The sequence below is a fragment of the Ovis aries genome, chromosome 3 (assembly GCF_016772045.2).
Source record: "Ovis aries strain OAR_USU_Benz2616 breed Rambouillet chromosome 3, ARS-UI_Ramb_v3.0, whole genome shotgun sequence".
Classification (NCBI taxonomy): Eukaryota; Metazoa; Chordata; class Mammalia; order Artiodactyla; family Bovidae; genus Ovis; species Ovis aries.
The window spans coordinates 164,672,967-164,682,404 of NC_056056.1; the positions used below are offsets into that span (position 1 = coordinate 164,672,967).

The 9,438-nt window shown below is 37.1% G+C and overlaps 1 pseudogene; it reads right to left on the reverse strand.

Moving 5' to 3' along the window:
• Window positions 1-2,155: 2,155 nt before the first annotated feature.
• LOC105614918 (olfactory receptor 6C6-like) lies at window positions 2,156-3,102 on the reverse strand (annotated as a pseudogene).
• Window positions 3,103-9,438: the final 6,336 nt, after the last annotated feature.

Sequence of the window (9,438 nt, forward strand, 5' to 3'; positions counted from 1 at the left end):
ACTCCCCTATTTTCCCATAGAAGAGCAGATGGATAATAGTGTTGGTTTAAAAATGGTAAAATGAACCAGAAAACAACTCAGTTAAAATTGTTTCTTCAGGTACACATAGATAATAGTCTTACAATTAAATAAATACCTTTGTGATTTTTTTCACATGTTTTTCTCTGATAGAATATTGTATCCAGAATGGAAATCTATACATTTTAAGGAGATTTTGTAGATTTTTTTTAAAGGATCTGACAGTATATAACCATAATCCTTTCTTAAAAGTCATTATATTGATATATTTAAGTGAGTATGTACAGGAAAGTGAAACTGTTAGTCATTGAGTCATGTACAGGGTCAAAGTTTATACAAATGCATTTGGTTGCAAAGAGTTGAACATGACTATAACCCACCAGGCTCCTCTGTCCATGATATTCTCCAGGCAAGAATATGGAGTGGGTTGCCATTTTCTTCTCCAAGGGGTCTTCCTGACCCAGGGATCAAACCCGCAGCTCCTGCATTGCAGGTGGATTCTTTACCGCTGAGCTATAGGGGGAACAGGAGTGAGCAGAGAGGAAATTCCAAGAAGATTCAATTCATTATTTAAACACCCTTTAATTTTTCTCAGATATTCAAATTCTTAACAGTTCATCTCAGTTTTTTCTAAAGATCTCTGGAGATATCTCACTGAGATTTGAATTCGTGGACACTATTTATTTTAATCCTCAAATAATGCATTTAGTATAAATATTAGCCCTCTACCTTGTCCTCTTGATTTGGACATCTGTCTTCAATACAGTTAACAGAGTGATCCTTCTAAAATGAAAATCTGGTTATATATGAACCACTGGCTTCAGAGTCACCTATAGTCTATGTTTCTATACTCCAGTTAAACTGAAAATATATATTTAGGGATGAGAACACGAACTTTAAATTTAAATAAGCTAACCAGGTAGGTGATTCTTATTTTTTCCAAATATTTAGGACTACCCGCTACAGAACAAGTACGTTTTTGGACATAAAAGTTTCCTATGATTTGAAGTCTGTCTTTTTTTCCCTTGACTTGTTAAATATTATCTCAGCTGAGGCAACATCTTCTGTCAAGTGCAACTAACATTTCTTGACAGTTCAGTGTAGGCCAGATGCAGATTGTGCATTAGTTTATATAATGTATCATTTCATCCTCAAAATAACATTAAAATAAAATTATTGTTATTATACCTATTTCATAACTGGAGAAACTCAGCAACATAGAGTTTGAGAACCTTGATCAAGCTCATACAGATGTCTAAATTTAAGCCTGCAATGACTGGCCAAAAGAATAACACTTTGAGTTATCAGACTTGTGATATCAGCAAGTTGCACTTAAAGCATCAATACTTCCTAGAGGCCCAGTAGTGTGTGAGTGCTAAGTCACTTCAGTCGTGTCTGACTCTTTGCAACACTATGGACTGTAGCCCATCAGGCTCCTCTGTCCATGGGATTCTCCAGGCATGAATATTGGAGTGAGTGTCCATGTTCTTCTCCAGGTGATCTTCCCGATCCAGGGATCAAACCCATGTCTCCTACATCTCCTTCATTCGCAGGCAAATTCTTAACCACTAGCACCACCTGGGAAACTTCAGAACCCTGGTGGTAGGATATGTTATTAATAATACTTACATCAATAAAATTTGTATATGGTTAATATATAATTATAATAGTTTTTAAAAGTCAGAACCATGCATGTCTTGTAGAGAAAATAAAATTCAACATTTGTATTGACAACGTGAAGAAAGGACTCACTGTAACACAGGAAAACACAAATTATCAACAGTGATAAGAAAGTAAAGTGCATTATGCTGAAAGCCTTGATTAAAATGTTTTAAGAAGTCTAAATGAAATTGAAGTAAGTAAGTAAAGTCACTCAGTCGTGTCCGACTCTTTGTGACCCCGTGCACTACAGCCCACCAGGCTCCTCTGTCCATGGGCTTCTCCAGGCAAGAATACTGGAATGGGTTGCCATTTCCCTCTCCAGGGGATCTTCCCAACCCAGGGATCAAACCCGGGTCTCCCACATTGGAGGCAGACGCTTTAACCTCTGAGCCACCAGGGAAGCCCTAATGAAGGACAGGTTAATTAAATTGTAAAATGTTAAAAAAATTTTTTGCTTTTCTCCATTATTTCATGGTTAAACTTTTCCTCCCTTATTGAAAAACATGTAAATATTGTGAAGTATATTTTTGAAAGCTTGTTTCTCTTGCTGGTTCCTAGTGTGTAAATGAAAGTGTTTAATACAGGGCAATTGAGGTATAAAGAACAGCTACACCTTTGGACAGAGTCACCCTTTCCTTTGCAGATGGCTTCATGTTACTAAAGATACAGCTACCATAAGTAAGGGAGACTACAATCATATGAGAAGAACATGTGGGAAAAGCCTTTGTTATTTTCTGAGCAGACAGAATGTTTAGAATGGTCTTGATAATATATGTATAGGAAAGCATCACTAACAATAATGTGACCATGAGTATTCCAACAGCTGAGCCAAATGAAATCAATTCTAGGATGAGTTGTCTGTGCAAGAAATCTGCAGCACAGGGGAAGTGTCACATACAAAATAATCAACTACTATGGAAGCACAGAATTCCAGTTTCATTCCCAAGAGCACTGGTGGAAAAGTAACCAGAAAGCCCACTGCCCATGAACTGAGTACAAGTTGGCAGCACACTTTTTTGCTCATAGTGATCAGGTAATGTAAGGGTTTGCAGATTCCTACATAATGATCAAAAGACATGGCAGCCAGTAGGTAAAATCCTTTAATGCCTAATAACAGAAAAAATAATAGCTGAGATGTGCAACCATTGTAGGAAATGATTTTGTTTTCAGTCATGATGGCTATCAGGAATCTGGGAATACAGGTTGTTGTTAATGAAACTTCCAAGAGGGAGAGATTTTTGCAGAAAAAATACCTGGGAGTCTTGAGGTGGGATCCAGCAAGATAAGAAGGATGATGGATAAGTTTCCCATCACACTCAACATGTAGTTTAGGAAGAGAAACATAAAAATCACAATTTGCAATTCTGGTTCATCAGCCAGTCCCAGGAGAATGAATTCTATCTCTCTTGACTGGTTCTTCATTTCAGATTTAAGATCATGGCATCTGGTCCCATTACTTCATGGGAAATAGATGGGGAAACAGTGGAAACAGTGTCAGACTTTATTTGGGGGGGGTGCTCCAAAATCACTGCGGATGGTGATTGCAGCCATGAAATTAAAAGACACTTACTCCTTAGAAGAAAAGTTATGACGAACTTAGATAGCATATTGAAAAGCAGAGACATTACTTTGCCAACAAAGGTCCATCTAGTCAAGGCTATGGTTTTTCCAGTGGTCATGTATGGATGTGAGAGTTGTTCTGTGAAGAAAACTGAGCACTGAAGAACTGATGCTTTTGAACTATGGTGTTGGAGAAGACTCTTGAGAGTCCCTTGGACTGCAAGGAGATCCAACCAGTCCATTATAAAGGAGATCGGTCCTGGGAATTCTTTGGAAGGATTGATGCTAAAGCTGAAACTCCAGTACTTTGGCCACTTCATGCAAAGAGTTGACTCATTGGAAAAGACTCTGATGCTGGGAGGGATTGAGGGCAGGAGGAGAAGGGGATGACAGAGGATGAGATGGCTTGATGGCATCACCAACTCAATGGACATGAGTTTGAGTGAACTCCGGGAGATGGTGATGGACAGGGAGGCCATCACCTCCCTGAGGTGAGGTGATGAGAGGCTGAACTGAGAGACTGAACTGAACTGAACTGAACTGAACTGAACTGAAAAAGACTTAGGAAAACAATTCTTAAAGAAGCAGGTGTAACAGTACTTTTTAAAAGGCTGCAAACATAGAAAAAAATATTCAGAAATGTAAATAAGTTTAATAGTTTGATCCAGTGTGCCAAGACATAAAAGTGAAAGTGAAGTCTCTCAGTCGTGTCTGACACTTTGCGACCCTAGGGACTGTAGCCTATCAGGCTTTTCCATCCATGGGGTTTTCCAGGTAAGAGTACTGGAGTGGGTGACCTTTTCCTTCTCCAGGGGATCTTCCCAACCCAGGGATCAAACCCAGGCATCCTGCATTGCAGGTAGACGCTTTACCCTCTGAGCCACCAGGGAAGCCCCATATAACTATTACTAGAAATGAATTTTCTATATATGTTTCACAAATTAATAACAAATTTCTTATAGCGTGTTGACCATTACATTAGCTTCAATTGGCAATGTTTATTTTTTAAAAAACTCTTAGCTCATCAAAAGAATTTTTAAAGATATGGAACATGTAGTAAATATAATAGTTAAATATTTTCCCAATCATGGAGATATTCTGACAAATCCCATAAATTATTCTGTCGCAATATGATGTTTTCTTATTTTTTTCTTATATCATTTAATTTAATTTTGGGGGGAAGGGACTTCAAATGTACCAGTCTTCTTATAATCAGTTGTATTTAATCACAAAGTATGGAAAATTATATTTACATAAAAATGAAAAAAAAATGTGCCAGTTCAAGTAAGTGAAAATTATCTGACTTGTACTTGCAAAATGACTTTCATTTATGATTTAGATATATATTCCAAATTATACATCACTTTTGGTATCCAGATTATATTATTATAATTCTGTATACAGAAATATGATAGAAATGAGTCAAAAATAAATGATAAATATTCTCCTCTTTATAATATAAAATAATTATTTCAAGTGTAAATTTAATTTCAGTGCTTCTCTAATGAAGGATTTGAAAAAGAGATACAATCTAGGAATTATATGCATCTGCTAATGTTTTCCACTAGCAGTCACACACATAAAAATCAGATAACATAGATGTTACAGATAATTGGAATCCTCTTACATGCCAGATGAACTTCCCTGGTGGCTCAGATGGTAAAGCGTCTGCCTACAATGTGGGAGACCTGGCTTCAATCCCTGGGTTGGGAAGATCTCCTGGAGAAGGAAATGGCAGCCCACTCCAGTATTCTTGCCTGGGAAATCCCATAGAAGGAGGAGCCTGGTACTTTATAGTCCATGAGGTGGCAAAGAACATGACTGAGCAACTTCACTTTCACTTACATGCCAGATATAATTCATTTTCCTGTTGTTTAGAAACTATATTTAAATATAAAAATTACTCTATAAAAATTCTAATTAAAAGTGTTATATTTTAACTAAAAAGATGTTTTAGGAAATCTCTCAAATGAAAGGGACCTAAAATTTGCAGCAAAGAATTATTGCTTCAAACTGTACACTAACAAAAGCCATGGTTTTATCATTTCACTCATAAGAGGCACAAGGGGATTCATTGAAATAAAAAGAGAAACAAAAAAGAAACACCTTCAGGAGAATGCTACCAGAAAGGATATACATACCAATTAAATTTTTAAAAAGAAAAAGATAAAGAAAAAGAGAAGAAACAGAAAACAAAGGAAGAATTAAAGAAAAGCACTGTGAATTGCTTTAACTACAAAAATGAAGAGATCTTTTTCATAAGAGAATTATGATTTAAACTTAAAATATTTAATGCCAACAAGAATTTCAGATACTCAACTACCACAGGACAATATGACCAATTCTACTGGTGAGAAAGTTTACCCCAAACATGAACTTATTTCCTGTTTTTGTTAGGCAATATGTTAGAATTTCATTAACTTGATTGTGACCAACCCCCAACCCCCCAAACTGTGGGACAGTACTTAAATAATTTCCTATTTACTTTATTTTTTAAAAAGATAAAACATAAAGAAAAATACACAACAAATATACAATAGGATTTTTATTCCCAAGCCACTGATGTTACATTTGCTACTCAATATGGTTATGTGGATTTACAACAAAAAAAAGAATATTTCACTGGGTAAACATGATAAAACCATTATTACCAAAATGTAAGCAATGATATGTTATTAACTTCAAATTCTCCAATATTATTCAAACATCACCAATTGTCTAAAAATTTCCCCATATAAAAAAATGAATACAGTTTAATATGGCATGCTTCATTTGATTCCCATAGTATTTTAGTTTGCTTTTATTAGTATTTGGAATAGTTCTCTAATTTTTCCTTCACTTTTTTGAATGTTGATTGAAATTATTTTCCTGTAATTATATATTATGTCCCTTGATTTTGGCTGAAGCTTCCTCAGTAATTATGTTCAATTTATTGACCTTTGGCTGGACAGCCACAGCAGTGATGATGACTTTCTCATCAAGTCCTATCAGATATGCTATTTCATAATGGATGTAAAAGGTCTGACTCTTTTTCCCTCTCTCCCTCTCTTTGAATATCTAGGATGTTCAGAAGTAAATGCATTTACAGTGAAAAATAGAAAGTGTGCATGGTCAGGGAAAGGCAGAGTCTCAGAAGAGAACTGAGACCTTAAGTTTATACTCAGGCTTACAATTGGCACAGAGGACGCCTACCATAATCAAAACACAAAAGTAAACTAGAAAATAATAACCAAAAAATGGCAGCCCTTGGCAAGAGGAAGAATCTGAATCCCAGAGTTAGCACATTATTGAATTCAAATGGCCAGTGTTCCTCAAACAAAAATGTAAAGAGAAACAAGAAACATATGGTCCATTCAAAATAAATCAAAAGAGACTGGGCTGAAAAAGGCTTAATGGCAGATCTAATTATAGAATTGAACACTGCAATAGCTAAACTGTTTAACAAATCTATTACTCTTATAGAAATTCAAAAAAACTTGCTTTATTCTTTTGAGTGCACTAAGTCGCTTCAGTCGTGCCCAACTCTTTGCAACCCCATGGACTATAGCTTGCCAGGCTCCTCTGTCCATGGGCATTCTTCAGACAAGAAGAGTGGAGTGTATTGCCACACCCTCTTCAGAGGATCTTTCCAACATAGGCATCGAACCTGTCTCTTATGTCTCATGCACTGGCAGGCATGTTGGTCACCACTAGAGCCACTTGGGGAGTAAATGATAATATGGAGCACTGCATCCAAGTTCAAAAGTATATAATTGTCTTAAAATTACATGAAATATTTACAAAATTGAATGTCAGCTTGGCCTAAAGGAAATTCCAAAACATTCCACAGGATTAATTCTTGGAAATATGCTTTCTAATTATAATGGAATTAAGTCAGAATCAGTGACAGACCAGATGACACGATCTTAGTTTTCTGAACGTTGAGCTTTAGCCCAACTTTTTCACTCTCCTCTTTCACTTTCATTAAGAGGCTGTTTAATTCCTCTTCACTTTCTGACATTAGGGTGGTGTCATCTGTATATCTGAGGTTATTGACATTTCTCCGGGCAATCTTGATTCCAGCTTGTGCTTCTTCCAGCCCAGCGTTTCTCATGATGTACTCTTCATAGAAGTTAAATAAACAGGGTGACAATAAACAGCCTTGATGTACTCCTTTTCCTATTTGGAACCAGTCTATTGTTCCACGTCCAGTTCAAACTGTTGCTTCCTGATCTGCATACAGATTTCTCAAGAGGCAGGTCAGGTGGTCTGATATTCCCATCTCTTTCAGAATTTTCCACAGTTGATTGTGATCCACATAGTCAAAGGCTATAGTCAATAAAGCAGAAATAGATGTTCTTCTGGAACTCTCTTGATTTTGTCATGATCCAGCGGATGTTGGAAATTTGATCTCTGGTTCCTGTGCCTATTCTAAAACCAGCTTGAACATCTGGAAGTTCATGGTCCATGTATTGCTGAAGCCTGGCTTGGAGAATTTTGAGCATTACTTTAGTAGCGTGTGAGATGAGTGCAACTGTGTTGTAGTTTGAGCATTTTTTGGCATTGCCTTTCTTTGAGATTGGAATGAAAACTGACCTTTTCCAGTCCTTTATTCACTGCTGGGTTTTCCAAATTTGCTGGCATATTGAGTGCAGCACTTTCACAGCATCATTTTTCAGGATTTGAAATAGCTCAACTGGAATTCCATCATCTCCACTACCTTTGTTTGTAGTGATGCTTTCTAAGGCCCTCTTGACTTCACATTCCAGGATATCTGGCTCTAGGTGAGTGATCACACCATCGTGATTATCTGGGTCGTTAAGATCTTTTTTGTACAGTTCTTCCATGTATTCTTGCCATCTCTTCTTAATATCATCTGGTTCTGTTAGGTCCATACCATTTCTGTCCTTATCGAGCCCATCTTTGCATGAAATGTTCCCTTGGTATCTCTAATTTTCTTGAAGAGATCTCTAGTGTTTCCCATTCTGTTGTTGTCCTCTATTTCTTTGCATTGATCACTGAGGAGGGCTTTTTTTTTTTTTTATCTCTTCTTGCTATTCTTTGGAACGCATCTGCATTCATATGCTTATATCTTTCCTTTTCTCCTTTGCTTTTCACTTCTCTTCTTTTCGCAGCTTTTGTAAGGCCTACCCAGACAGCCATTTTGCTTTTTTTTACATTTCTTTTCCATGGGGATGGTCTTGATCCCTGTCTCCTGTACAGTGTCACAAACCTCCCTCCACAATTCATCAGGCACTCTATCTATCAGATCTAGTCCCTTAAATCTATTTCTCACTTCCACTGTATAATTATAAGGGATTTGATTTAGGTCATACCTGAATGTCTAGTGGTTTTCCCTACTTTCTATAATTTAAGTCTGAATTTTGCAATAAGGTGTTCATGATCTGAGCCACAGTCTGCTCCTGGTCTTTTTCTTGTTGACTGTATAGAGTTTCTCCATTTTTGGTTCCAAAGAACTTAATCAGTCTGATTTTGGTGTTGACCATCTGGTGATGTCCATGTGTAGAGTCTTCTCTTGTGTCGTTGGAAGAGGGTATTTGCTATGACCAGTGCATTTTATTGGCAAAAGTCTATCAGTCTTTGCCCTGCTTCATTCCTCATTCCAAAGCCAAATTTACCTGTTACTCCAGGTGTTTCTTGACTTCCTACTTTTGCATTCCAATCCCCTATAATGTAAAGGATATCTTTTTGGGGTGTTAGTTCTAAAAGGTCTTGTCGGTCTTCACAGAACCATTCAACTTCAGCTTCTTCAGTGGTACTGGTTGGGGCATAGACTTGGATTACCATGATATTGAATGGTTTGCTTTGGAAATGAACAGAGATCATTCTGTCATTTTTGAGATTGCATCCAAGTACTGCATTTTGGACTCTTTTGTTGACCATGATGGCTACTCCATTTCTTCTGAGGGATTCCTGCCCACAGTAGTAGATACAATGGTCATCTGATTTAAAGTCACCCATTCCAGTCCATTTTAGTTCTCTGATTCCTAGAATGTCGACGTTCACTCTTGCCATCTTCTGTTTGACCACTTCCAATTTGCCTTGATTCATGGACCTGACATTCCATGTTCCTATGCAATAGTGCTCTTTACAGCATCGGACCTGGCTTCTATCACCAGTCACACCCACAGCTGGGTATTGTTTTTTCTTTGGCTCCATGCCTTCATTCTTTCTGGAGTTATTTCTCCACTGATCTCC